General features: G+C 36.2%; 1 protein-coding gene across 1 annotated transcript in view; it reads right to left on the reverse strand.

The window, feature by feature from the left end:
- The window catches only part of THSD7A (thrombospondin type 1 domain containing 7A), a 268432-nt gene that overhangs the window by 216776 nt on the left and 36627 nt on the right, over positions 1-15029 (reverse strand). Inside the window, exon 3 of the mRNA XM_071560812.1 lies at positions 12871-12997. The gene's annotated coding sequence lies outside the window, so the exon portion shown is untranslated. The remainder of the gene's footprint in view (positions 1-12870; positions 12998-15029) is intronic.

The raw sequence follows: 15029 nt of genomic DNA on the forward strand, positions 1-15029 counted from the left end.
CCTCTACTGGGCCTTCACTCCACTTTTCTTAACTAGTTATCAATTCCAGCTCTCTACCAAAAACTTGGTCATCTTATCTTATCTTAGTTATCTTACTTACCTGTATATTTATAAATGCAGTGCTTAAAACACAACTTTCAGATGGTGATTCATGAGGAAGGGCAGTGGCATGATGGAAGTTGTGGTTGCCTGCCCACTGAAGGTGACACTGGGGAGGAAGAAGGCTATGGTTTTTAGGACATGTCAGCATCTGAGGGTGACCAGCAAACCAAACAGACCACCTTGGTGAACCCCTGAGGCCAGCACTGCACCAGGAGCAGATCTCTACAGGAAAACAGAAAGCTGTGAAAGAACACAGCTGCAGGCCATTCCCTCAGCCCAGACAAACACTAGCCATCTCATCCAGGAACCTCAAAGCTGCCAGGTGAAATTGTGTCCTAAGAAGCACAAAACTCCTGGCAGCTCTGGTTGTATTGCCAAATGCTTTAACTCCTTCAAACTTCCTGATGCAGACAGGATAGAACCTCATGCCAAAGTCCATGACAAGACACCTTCCTTTTAATGGCAAGACAGCTATTCATTTGCTCTGGCAGACTGAACAGATCTAATGGCACAATATTTCAGCACGCAAATCTAGTCCCAAATTGCCTTTTGTGCATATATATGTGTTACAAGTACGCATGGTAAGCAAAGTTTCAGAACTCCTGCAGTTTGGAATAATTGTGTGGCTTTACATATTCCAATAAAAAGTGTACAAAACCAGGAACATAATAACTAAGAAACCACATCAAACTACAGCATTTGAGCACTTTAATCACCCCTCAGTTTTCCCCCTCAATTACTGTTCTGAATATGAATATGAGGTGATTCAGTACCAAGGACTGCTATCAACACACTTTGCCTTTCAAAACAGGATTTCCATGGACTTTCCATGGATCAGGAGAACACATACCATAGCACAGCACTAAGGAAGTTTCTGTTACTCTCTCACATAACACTAAACATATCTAAAATATTAAAGCAATTACTACATCTCACACATCAAAATATCTCAAAGTGTTAAAATGAGAACTTCAAAGCCACAGAGGAAGTCCAAGTGATTCTATTCATGCCTGATCACCTGGGTCTTACATTCTTTTATTCTATTCAGCAAAAGAGTAGAAATCAACTGAAATTGTTATTTTTGAATTTTAAGTTCTCTGTTTTGCTGCCTACAATGGATATTTTACAGCTACCAGCAGCTGGAAGTTATTAGAAAGGACTCTCCATGGCTGCAAAAATCATGCATTAAAGACAAAAATTCATATCCTTAACCAGTCCATTGATGTTACGTCTTGTACTGTTGATGAACAGTCTCTCAACTGCATCAATCCTACACTTTGAACTTTATTGACAGTTACATACTCCACAAAATTAAAAAGAACACAGATACTTCAACATTTCAATACAATTATTCAGAAGAAGAAAAATTCCTTTCCTTGTTTCACACTAACCAAGAAGGCCTTTCCTCCTTGTATTTTAACAATTTCTCTTGAAATCATAATGTTTGTAGACAAAAAATTTTAGAAGATACAGAAGCCTTTCCAGTTGATGCAAAACCATAGTGTTTCTGGCAGCTTCCAAAAACCCATTGCTTATTTTCACTAAGTCACCAAAGTTCTATTGTTTTAATATATTGCATATACGAGGTATTAACACATCAAGCCATACAAAATACCTCAATATTTTCATTAAAAAGTATAAATTCACAAAATTTCAATACCAAAGTTATAGTAAAGTGAAAAATAAAGGCTTTCAGAATTTAACTATTTTATTGAACAACTTTAAGAACAAAAGTGAAAAGAACACCTCATTTAATCTGGGTATGTAGGCAGTCACTTAAAAATATTTGTACTTCCTGTGGAAATATTTCTTTGAAATACATAAATAAGTCTCAACATCTGTGTAAAAAGTTACATGAAAAAATACAGAAAGGAACCTTAGGTAAATTATGCAGCATTCTGAATCGGAGAAACCTTAGGAAAGTGAGTCAGAACCACTCATCAGAACTTATGTCCCTCACTCCAACACAGTAATTAAAAGCTTAATTCAATTTATTAGGCCTGCAGTAGCTTCTCAAGCCTGTATTAATTGTATCCAGGACAGGCAACAGTTAGTGAAGTCTGCTCAGCTTTTGCCTGAAAGAACTCTCTTGCACATATCCATGCAATCACATCTGCACAGAATGTTCTGAAACAAGTGTAACACAATTCAGTCTGATCTGCAATCTGAGAGTTCAAGGATAAAAAGTTATTTTCAGCATAAATCAGTCAACTATACAATATATTTGATTTTTTGTTTCTATTAATCAGCTGCATGAATGTTCATGCTGCTATGATGAGAAGTATGGACATAATTTTCTCACAACTATTTCAGAAAATACATGCATCTTTGATGGAAATGTGCAATAATACCCTCCGTGTGTAGTTTCTGAATACGTATCTTGAATAGGATTCATCAATGTCCATTGTTGTTATTTATATTTCAGCTAACTTTATTATAGTCAGTAAAGACCTAATCAATAAGATACAATTCATCTTGCCTGGAAGTTTACTTCTAAAACCAGTCAGAGGAATACTGCCCTAAAGTAATAAAACACTCTTTGAGTATAGAAGAGATGACATATTACCAACTCAGCTACAGACACCTAAATTAGACTAAGCCCATGTTATCTGGCTTCCAGGTTTGGAAGATGTTCCTTCCTTCTGTAACAATAAAAAAAATATGTATTTATATGGTAATTACAGTTCTTTAACACTTCCATTAATGACCCCTGTTCTTATGCTTCTCATAAGCTTCCCTTCCAGCCAGCCACTGTTTTGGACTGGGAAATGTTTTCAAAACTTGGACCATAAACATGTAATAGTTTCCAATACAGATCAACTTGAACTTTTCCTATGCTTCCAATATGACACACAGACGCAGATATCTAGCTAAGCAAAGAAGAGAATAACTTCTACAATCTGCTAATAACAATAAAATGCAGAAAAAACCAGCTGCCACAACCAAGCAAAAATGCTCTAAAGCCAGGCTGGAATGCAGATTTGAGAGTTGAGGGATGGACTAAATATGTGTATATTAGCACCCAGCAAGGCAGTAATTTCCACTAGATTAATTGAAGTCATTATCACCATGCCTTAAGTTCTCTCATTTAAGCATAACCTAAGTGCATAATGCAAAATATTTGTCAGTAGTGGACCTTTCCTGACCACCAAAAACTGGCCTATAACTTTTATACAACACTCCTCTCCCAAAACAAATTCCATCATCTATTTAAAAAGACTAAAATGATACTGAAATTATAATTATTTAAATAACAAATCAAACACCTCAAAGTGATTTATGAAATTTAAGTAATGAATTAGAGAATCTCATCTCAGCCTTGGAATTCTGGAGTCTCAACCTTGCTTATCTGTGTCCACTCCAACACAAATGGACTACAGTTGGGGTACTCCTCACACATTATCTCTGACTACATGCTAAATATGTTGCCTCAGAGTTACACATGTTCCTAATATTCACTAGACCAGAATTTGCTGTGTTATTATCAAATCTTGAGATCCCTCACATATTTCCATATCACTATATGTGATCCATTCCAGATTTTAAAAAACATATTTATTTTAACACAATATTTTTAGCACCCAATATTTATTCCCCATCTGAAGGGATTTTTGTATCTTATACCAAGTAGTACTTAAGACTGCTATCAACGAAATAAGCAGGGAGGTTTTGCCGTTTCCATAAGTAACATTTATGTGACATTTTTCTACATCTTCTCTTGCTCTTCTGCACCCTTTTAAACATCAATCACTAAGAACACTTCCAGTACTGATTTCACAGATTAAAGAACAAGTCTTTCAGTATTTCTGCTAAATGCTGAATTTTAGTCTTTCTTGCACTATTTCACAGCCAGAGACTGAGCTAACATTTGTCAAACTGCTTGCTCACAAGGAGTTACTTGCTCTGCCTTGCCTCCCTATGCCCTCTCTAGTCAGTGCTTTCCCCAGTCAAGAATCTAGAAGCTTTCTTAAAATATGGCCTACACTTCTAGTTTCTAGAGGCATCATTTTGACCAAATCATACTTTGCCCTCCATAAATTTATATTACTAACCAGTCCAGATTATTCTGGCACTCTGAAAAACAAATTATCAACTGCAAATTTCATGAGTACTGATTTTGAAACTTAAAGTCAGGCATTATCTGAAATATCAATGTTTCTTAAGTAAGGTTTTTCAACAGAAGCAACACAATTCAACTATGATCCCAGTTATTCCTTTTTGCAGTGTGACCAATAACAGACTTTTTAAACCAGTTGATGCATTTTCCTTCATATTCTTTTTTATTGACGACTTACCTTTTGAATTCTTGAAGGACAGCAGACAAAAACATTAAACTTCCCATGAGATAGGGAAGAAATGTACATGAAACACAAGAGAGTGAGGATTCCACCAGCAGTGGAAAAAAAAATAACAACTGTTTGCACCCTCCCACTAACTCTAACCTCCAAAAGAAATAGAACACCATAATTTAATTTTTCCTAGGGTAACAAAATAAAATTATTAGAGATTTCATCAAAATAAAATTATAGCTTTTGAAATGTTTCTGTAGTATATATATATAGGGACAATTACAAATTTTTCAGTTACAAAGGTTGGCCTTAAACATATAGTTTATGCAAGTCATGCCTGTGCTTGATATTAACAATTTCCATTGAAAGACCACATTTTAGTTATTTATTCTAATTTAATCAAGCTATTCTACAATCAAATGTATTCTTTAGGGTGATGCTTGAGGTCATGATTTTGGGTTCATTTTGCCTCGGTTCTCTTTTTGAGAATAAGAAGTAATTTCAAACAAACGAGAAAAAACAAACAAACAAACCCAAAAAAGCCCACAGCACTCCCAATCCAACAACTAAATATCTGGCAATGCATTCCCTATGGGCTATCATAATAGTTTTTCAAGATATAACAGTTTGAAGTTTGGCAAGCAGAGAATGCTTGGTACCAGAGATATACCTCTTGATCTACTCAAAACAAGAAAAGAACACTTAGAATTCTAATAAAGGCTTAAGAATCACAAGTCATACAATTCCTAGCAGAGGCAGTAATTGGAGAGCACTGATTCTAGATTTCACTATACCAATGGCACTCCACCTTCTGTATGACACCAGTTACACAAGTGCAATCTTGCACAAGAAGCATCACTACAGAAGCCAAGCACAGGCCCTGCTGGTAGTTACTTTTTTCACTGCAAGGTAGATCTGGAGCAGCTGCTCTGTGTTCCCAACACTGTCTCCATGTGCACATGGAAAGGAGTGGAAATAACTTTGCAGACTAGAATTTTAGGTAAGGAATTAGAAAAGAAAAACGTCAGCAAGAGAGCGGTTTGAGGACAGGACAGAGGAGAAAGACTGTGGGTGATACTGACATTGTTCAGGACTCCTAAACTGCATCCTACCTAAAATGATCTGGTATGAGCTGCAAAAAGAAAAGTGTCATATGCCATCAGACCACCCCTTCCCAGTCTTCCAGTGCCACAACCTAACACTTCATCATAGAACCAGGGAATTGTTCAGGCTGAAGAAATCTTTATGATCATCAAGTCCAAGTGTTAACCTAGCATTGCCAAGTCCACCACTAAACTATCTCCCTAAGTGCCACAACTGCATATCTTTTAAACACCTCCGGGGGGGGACCCACCCACTTCCCCAGATAGCCCTGTTCCAATGCCTGACAATCCTTTCCATGAAGAATGTTTTTTTCTAATATCCAATCTAAACCTCCCTTGCTTCAACTTGAGGCTATACTATACATTTTATCCAAGCATTTATTCAATTAATTTGAAACCAGGGGTAGTCCCATATGCATTTATTTCAGTAGCAAAGCTACATTCTTTAAAATGCAGGAAATCTCCTTACAAATGTACACTGAACTTTATATTTAGAATGTTATCTCTATGGTTACACTGCTAATTACACTTGAATTTTACACTGCTACTACAATTCTAGTGAGTAGCCCAAATTGGAAAGATTTATGTAAGTGTATTGGAAGCTATTGCAAAATATTGCTACTGGTTTTAAAATTACAAAGTTTTTTGAAAACAAAAGTCTTCATTTACCTAATAACAGATTTCTGAACATGTTAAACAGGCAGTTTGTTATTTCCATGCTAACCTACACAATGCATGGCGTCCTTGGAGACTGTCCTTAATTAAAATCAGGATGCTTTACACAAAGCTGTACAGAGCAACACTGAACACAGTCTGAAAACAAAGCATTTTTTCCTAAAAACTGTTGTTCCATAAAGGTCTTCCCGGTAACACAGCTGTTAGTCAGGATTCCAACACATTGTTTTTTAACTATATAAATATAGGAAGCTAGGTTAATAATGGGAAAAAATGTTGAACTATCCTATGCAAGTAAAATGAATTTAGAATCTGCAGGAAAGGCCTATTTTTTTTCCACATCCAATTTCATATAAAAAGAACTATTCCAGAAGTGGTGTGCAATGTCTTTCCAACCTCAGACTACTCCATGGTTTAAAATATCATATGGTATGTCTTGAATATATATTACACTTGTGAGTATCCATTACCTAACTTTCCTCCACTGCCTTATCCCATTAACCAAGTCGGTATTTGCATTTGCACTTAGAGCAGCTGCACTAGAGCTGCAGGGCACAAGGATATAAAACCAAGGAGAAAAATTAATAAAACATTATCTTTTCCATTTAGTAAGTTCACTTTCTCTTTTAATGGTAACGTTTGTATTAGAGGATACTATTTCAGCACTGTAAGATAATAAATCACATAAACTTTGTATTATTCAAGCCAACTGAACTGTCAGACAAAAATATCATCGCTCACTAATGGCACAACTTACCCTTAAGCTTTTCTCATTTTACAGTATTTCTGAGGAGTTGCTTTATATCTGAAAATGTTATTCAAAACATAAAAAATGGTGTAAATGTTATGAAACAGAAATTTTTCTTGCTCTAAACCCTTTATATGGGAAATAACTTACAAATTTATTTTACTTTGTTGCACATCTTTAACTAATCCAGACACACGTTTGAGAAAACAAAGATGCCTGTTTCAATCAATTATTTTAAAAAATCTGCAAGTCATCACACATTCTTAGAAATAGCTTCCAAGTTTCAAGACTGTTTATTTTTCAGCTAGCCTAGATAGTTTATCATACATCTATTGTGGATTGGAGTAATAGTTGCTACCTAAAAATCTAATAAATAATACATGCATTTAGAGAACACCATGTTCTCTAAATAGTATGTATATGAAAAATAGACTAATGAGAAGTATCACTTTATTGATTAAGAGCCATTGTTTCTGAAAATCCAATTCCAGATTGCTTGCTAGTTGCTGCCTAAGTAGTTCCAGGGAAGTGGAAGCTCCTTTCCCTAGAAAATGAGATCATGTGTCTATTGTGTACTAGAAGACTGAGATCTTGCATCTGCAGATGAAGGAAGCAAAGTAACAGTTTTGGTTTTGCCCATTTGCCTAATTTCTGAAGTCTTAATTTTGTAGGTGTTATAAAAGTGTCCTTTTTATATAAAAGTATTATCCATGAGACTCTTACTACAATACTTCCTTGTATCTGTCAGGAATGACCTTATACCAGACTTTCTGCTGTCCTCATTAAGATTTTCCTCTTAGTGAAAATTACTCTGAGATCTTTTACAAACATCTCTATTTTTCACTGTAGAGCAAAGCTAAGGTACCTATTAAGAAATAGAAAAATCACTCTTTTAGAAGCATGTCACAGCATGGACTGATAGCCTATGCCAGTTTTGCTGCCAAAATTCAGGTACGAACACAAATTTGACAGCACTTAACCTAAAAGTTCCCCTCTTCCTAAAGCAGGTGTGTATATAGGGAAAAAGTTCTTCAGGGGTGTAAGAGCAGCATACGAATGGCACATAAATTACAGTAGCTGTATATCTTTACTAATGTAGTGTTATGTCAACACAGTATAGGCCTAAGATATACTGTTTTAAGTGTTTTAAATGCTGTCCTAAATCAAATTTTGGGGTGGTCCAGTGGTGTAATGGAGAGCACTCTGGGCTCTGAATCCCAAGGACCTCAGTTCGAGTCTCAGTGGGGACCGTCCCCTGGCAGCTCAATGCCTCCCTGCCATCCTATCCCATCAGATATCGGATGCTCAGCAGGGTCAGCACCGGGTGCTGTAGACAGTCCCGAGGACTTCACTGTCACTGTCCAAGCTCGCTTGGCCATGGCAAATGGACCTTATGGTGGGGTCAGTTCTGTGCACGCTGTGCCTCACCTGAAAAATCCACTGCGCAGGCTCAAAGGGCACACCCACATGGGGAGAGCCCTTCCCAAATCTTCGTTCGTGAAGTCTGGCCATACATACATACAAATCAAATTTTAATTGTATATCATTCTCATGAGCTGCTTAATTGCCTTGTTAATGAAGAATTGTCAGGACAAAGGAAATGTGACTCGGCTTAAGCAGCATATTTATGCATACCCACATAAAAGGCAGAGCAAAGATTCAGTGGACCTGCATATCACATATATGTCCCATCAATAGGAAGGAAACTAAACTATCATGCAAATTTTATAAGTCTTAATTTGATTTCCATTTCAGTTCAAGAACTGATTTAGCAATATCAAGACTTTGGGTACCACAGCCAATTCCTACCAGCTGGATGAGAAATATTTCTTCCTTTCTTTATGAAAAATTGAACATCTAATTCCCATGAAGAGGCTCATGCCAGTGGTTAATTAGGGAACATTTTACATGAAGAACTAAAAATTGTCATCAACACAGCAGGCAAATATTAACATTTTTAAAAGCACAGCCATGCCACATTTTAATTTCTGGTTCCAGATTTTGGAGGCAGGCAGCTGCTGCACAGACATGTTGGGAACCCAAAAACTTACTGCAAATCCCAGCTTTCTGATACTTATTCAAACTGTTAAGAAACATTCCTCCTACATCACTTTCAAATATTTGGCAGCCTGGTTATCCATTAAATGCATTTCATAACAATGTCTATGGATCACCATATAATTCTTTCTGCCAGCAACTGAAAAATAATGTGATGCATAGGAAGCTGGGAGGGTTCCCAGGTCCCATGGTACCTGACAGGCAGGGGGAATAAGTCAGCAGACTGAAGGCACAGGACTAACGTGAGAAGGCCAGTAACAGATTACACTGATTAATGGGTGGATACAAGATACTCTCCTTCACTGAGCAGCTAGAGAGAGCACGGTTAGCTGCTGGTCAGGTAGCAATCAGATATTTGCAGTGAGAATTGATGCAGCCTATGGCCAAAAGTCATGTCACTCAAATCTTTGCAAAGGCAACACCAACTGGTACAGGCTTACATGGAATAAATATGAGAAACTGGAAAAAAATAGAGAAAAAAAAGGCAAACCCCAAATAAATAAACAATAAAGCCCCTAGATGTCCTTTCTTCTCCTTTTCCATATATCCTACTAAGTAAAATTTCATTTTCACTAAAAACTAGAAATCCTAATGCTTGGTGTGGCAGATGTGATTTAGTAATGCCATCTTCTTGAGACGGACAATGGAGCCACAACCACTGCAGTGGGTATATACACACACATTCAATTATACAAGAAATTAGAGATTAAACAGATTACCTCCTCCCTCTGGAATACATACTCTGCCAGAGGAGCTGAGGCTGAGGAAGAGGTGGTAAGGGTTAATTACCAGTTGGAACCAAAATGCTTTCTTTTTGACAATTCAAAATGTAAATCTGTTTAAGTGCCATAATTTTAAGCAAGCACTGAAATACACATGTATTAACAGAAATATCCAGCTATTTCAGTCATGTTCCCACTTTTCTTGGGGTGACCTGAAAAACGTATCTTTTCCTTTCACCCTCTCAGTGTCAAAGACCAAATATATGGCACAGCCACCTCTAAAGAGTTTCATAAATCTGCTACTGAGCATACTCCATCACAGCACAATGAAAAAAATGAAAACTTTTGTAACATAAGAAAACTATGTTCTACAATCACTGTAAAATCTGTCCAATTCATGCCCAGACAAAAGGACACCTTCAGCAAACACTGTGCCATGTTTAAAGGGCTAAGTTCCAATAGGCCCAAATGCCCACTGTCCACCCCTATGTGGCTGCTGTGCTGGTCAGGGCTGGGGCCAGTGTGGGACACCTGAGGCAGCAAGGTTCCCCCTGGCCCTCCCTTGTGGCACTCCCTGTGTTGTGAGAGAGCAGCTGAAAGGCAGATGTACAAGTAAATGAGCCAGAACTTTATCTCATTAACCAAAAAACTGCCCCCGTTCCAAGACTTTTTTTTTTTAACTTACATGTACATTTGCCAAATACTTGGATAATGTTTTCAAGCTCCATATGTTCTTCAAGATGACATTTTTGCAAAGCTTTAGCTAAATCAAATTAACCAATTAGGACTCAGAAAACAAATTTTTTTTGTAATTTAACATGCATACTCTGTTTGATTTTGTAACCTTACTGCCCTTTCAAACTTATATCCAAGAATCTTTACTTAACATGTAGAAAATTTAATTAGATAAAGCAAAATTAGATGTTGGAGAACTTAGGTAGAAATATTTCCTAAGTATCACAACAACAATTTTGCATAAAATCATTCTCATGTTTATTCAGCTGGTAAGGTTTTGGCCTTATACCTCATGTACTGTTACCTTGCCAGGGACTGGGTAAAAAAATGACGCTGTCTAATCAACATGGTTCTTTTAACACATTTGTCACCATGCCTTCTATATTAGTAAGTTGAGCTGGTAGAATGGACTAATCAAAATCCTTTTGAGCAATCATTAATACTATTCAGTTAATCATCTATTTGTTTAGAACTAATGTCAAGCTTGTTTTATACTCTTCTCCATGTTCTGCTGGCATAAATCTTTTAAACTACTTCTTTTTTCTGTTTTGTTGTTTGTTTTTTTGTTTGGATGGGGTTTTTTGGTTTTGTTTTTTTTTTTTAACCACTGAACAGGTCAAAGTAAAGAGCAGGGAGAGAAACAGCCTATTCTCATTTGCTGAAACTATTAATGACTTCTTTTAATGACCAAGGAAAAAATTTTTAGAACCAGAATAAAAAATTAAGAGTTCAGTACTTCAAAATGTAAACATTTAACAGAAAACATGCCTTTTCTGTTAAAAAAAACGGTTTTTTATGTTTGAATTAAGAATATACACATTCCACTGTAGTATCATCTTGAAAACAGCATTTTTAAAAAAGTTAACTGGAAAACAAGGAAATATTACCATCCATCTTTTTTCCAGTCCATAGTCGAATATGGAATTCCCAGAATGGATGGTAAAGAATATATAACACATTGAAGATCCTCTGGGTTTGATATTCACCTGCCTCTTCTCAGCCCCACCTAATTCTTATTACCTCAATTAGTATCTGCCAGAATCAGCAAAATGACATCCTTCTACTGCTACTATTATTTTGTTTGACCTTGATATCATGAACAAGAATGTAATTATGACAATGAGCCAATTATTTTTTACATTATAGCAATCAAAAAGAATATTACTCCCTCCCTTTTCTCATGATAATACCTGAACATTCTGGTTTTATTTAATTTTCAATTGCTAACACACAACCATTATGATTAACATTTTGCTTAGTGTTTCTTTCTTACTCCTAAAATTAAAATAAATAGATAAAAAGCCAGTGAAGTTTTAGAATATTCAAAACATAATAAAATATTTTAATGTTTGCAGTATTTTACAGGATTTGCTGCTATGAATTTTGACAGCACATCTATTAGGACAAGTAACTGCCAATAATGCTTCAGCTAAACCATGACACATTTTATATAGTTTATATAGAAGCAGTTTCAAGGATCTTTTAGAGGATTTTAATTTTTTTAGTACTTTATAGACAATCCAGTCATATCTGGCTACCGAGGGATTTTTTGCACCATCTTTCTTGTAGTTTCAGTAAGTTTTTTCCAAAAAAATCAAACTAAATAATTTTGAAAAAAAATCCAGTGGTTTTCAGCCTTCTTATTAAGAAAATGACATGTCCACATCATTGTGAGGTCAAATTTTTCACACACAGTGGAAAAGCAAGTCAGTTAGAAACTACTACACAAAAGTGACTTGAATAGCTTTGGACAGATTGAAATACAATTATTACAAAACAACTGTCCTAGTCAGATTATTGACTGTTAAAACAGTAACTCTACAAAACCCTCCTGGTTTTGCCCATAAATATCACAAATTTAATAAAAATCATGCTATTTCAGAGGAAGTATTCTTTTGTTTACTGGTCAGAAATGAGGGATTTATGGTCAAACTATACAGACACAAGTTGCAGAAAAAAACATTTTTTTGCTACCTTCAATTAATTTTTTAGTCAAAGCTGTGTTACCCAAAAATAGATTCACTTATGATGAATTGTATAATTTCAGAATCAATTTTTTACGTGAGAAACAACTTAAGTGTACAACAGCAAGTTAGCTATTATTTTTGAGACATTTTTCTTTACTCAGACATACGTATAACTGCAATTAAAATATAAACTGGAAACTACATATTTCATTCAGACAAACTGCAGTTCACTGTTAGCCATGTAAAAACTATGTCCACTTTAGTAGTCTAGTTTTAGAACTGCTTTATGTAGATCATAGATTTGTGGATTGTAAGTTATGTCTCAGTTAAGGAAAGTTAATTGCTATTGATTCAAGACATATTTCAAATTTTCTGTAAGAAGAATCAAAGAGTTGATAGCAAAGAGTCGATAGCAAAGAGTCAAGCTAACATTCCATATGAAAATCAATGAGTAATAGAAATTAAACGCACCTTTCTGCCACAATAAATATTAATTATCCACTGCTAGAGAAGGACTTCACAACCATCATAATTCCATGGCATGTTAAAACAATACCATAAGGATGGGAATCTTCCATGCAACAAATTCAGAGGAAACCTATAAATAAGCAGATATAAACTATGTAAAAGCAATAGTAAATTCAGCATTAGTATCTCTGTACAGCCAAGAACATATGAGGATAAGCATACTTTAATGTCTCCTTCCATTTCAAAGCTTACTGTGTCCCACATGCCCCTGATACTTTCTAATTTCTCTGAATAACCCAAAGTTTAACTCTTCATTGCATAATCATATCTAGAACATCATTCCACACATTTTTTGTTTCTGTGTAAAGCTGCTGCCAGGCATCTGTTTGGAACCTTTTCTCCTCTCATCCTTTATTCCATTTATGCCATCTGAGCACATTACTTACAGCCATCTCAAAACTCTAATTTAAGAGGACATTCCTCTGAATCATGTCTTAGTCTTGCCCATACCTTCCCAAGTATGTTGAAAGAGATTTTTATTTTGTCTGGGTTTTTTTAGTAAAAAATAAACACCATCTGTTTCCTGTCAGCCATTACAAAGCCAAACAATTAATATTAGATCCTTACAGAGGCTTACTAAAACTTTTAAAAATTCAATTTTTGAAAAATTAATTGGCCCAGGAACCAAGCAATACAAACAGAGTCCAGTAAACTAAGTACAGCACACTGACAACAAGCAAAAAACAGAATGATTCTGCCTTTATACAATCACACCTCAAAATCTCTTTAACAAAGAGAGAAATATGCCAGCTAAGCAGAAAAAATCGTAACTGTTCACCATTCTCTTCTGATCTATTTGCTCTATGTCCCAATTCCTTTCTTGGAGTTGAATGAAATCCCCAGCCTTATTCCTAATGTAACCTCCTTACTCTGCCTTTAGAAAAACACAAAGGAGCAGAGTAAGTTGAGTACAAGAAGATAGATCACAATAAGGACCTTTTCTTTAGCTGCACCCAGGTTTGCCTACAGTGAGGCAATTCTGTATTATATCTAATCTCATTTGAGAGCTTCCCACCACTGCCCCAACTGAGGACTTGGAGCAAGAAGCCCACTGTAAAACAGAATGAAATACCTTTTGTGGTTTATCTTACTTCACTGACAGCATGAGGTAGACACCTTCATTCAGCAGTAAATCTCTCCCAGTAATCAAAGAAGTGAAAATTTATCTTACTAGGCTTTCAGTCTTCTTTGAATTAATATCAACATATTGGGTTTAGTAGTTAATTTTCTTCAGAGTAGTTCATATGGGGCTGTGTTCTGGATTTGCGCTGATAAGAGTGTTGATAATACATGGAAGTTTTAGTCACTGCTGAGCAATGCTTACACAGTCAAGGCCTTTTCACAGGGCAGCAAGGTGGCTGTGGGGGCAAAAGAAATTGGGAGGGGACACAGTTGGGACAAAATATTCCAACTAAACAAAAGGATATTCCACACTATAGAGCACTATGTTCTCTATATAAAGATGGGGGACAAAGGATGAAGGGGAGGGAGAGACATTGGGAATGATGGCCTTTGTCTCCCCAAGCGTGATGAAACCCTGCTTTCAAGGGGATGGCTGAACACCTCCCTATCCATGGGAAGCAGTGAATGAATTTCTTCCTTTGCTTTGCTTGTGCACAACACTTCTTCTTTACCTTTATCCCAATCCTCTTTTACCCTTCTGATTCTCTTCCCCCTCCCACGGGAGGAGGAGTGAGTGAGCAGCCATCTAAGGCAGAGCTGCCTGCCAGGACTAAACCATGACACAAGTTGACTATAATTCAGAGAATTTTAGACCAAGTTCAGTGGGCAAAATTAGGAACTGTAACTGAGTTACTTGGGCATATCTCATCCATATGTTAGTGTTTATTTTTTTATCAACATAAATGGAAGGCATATAAACACCACAAGAGTTCCACACAAGCACCACAAAACAGTCAGTTACATATAAACAGTTCATTTGAGCAATGCAAACAGCAGTGGCCAAAAACAACAATTTTTTTTTAGTTGAACTTCTGAACTGTCTAAAATGAAGCCAGATTCAGCCAAATTTGATAAATCAAGTTTATCGTGAGGCTGATATATTTCTGATTCAGCTCTTGGTTTGAACCAAATTTCCATAG

This window comes from Pithys albifrons, chromosome 7, assembly GCF_047495875.1.
Source record: "Pithys albifrons albifrons isolate INPA30051 chromosome 7, PitAlb_v1, whole genome shotgun sequence".
NCBI lineage: Eukaryota > Metazoa > Chordata > Aves > Passeriformes > Thamnophilidae > Pithys > Pithys albifrons.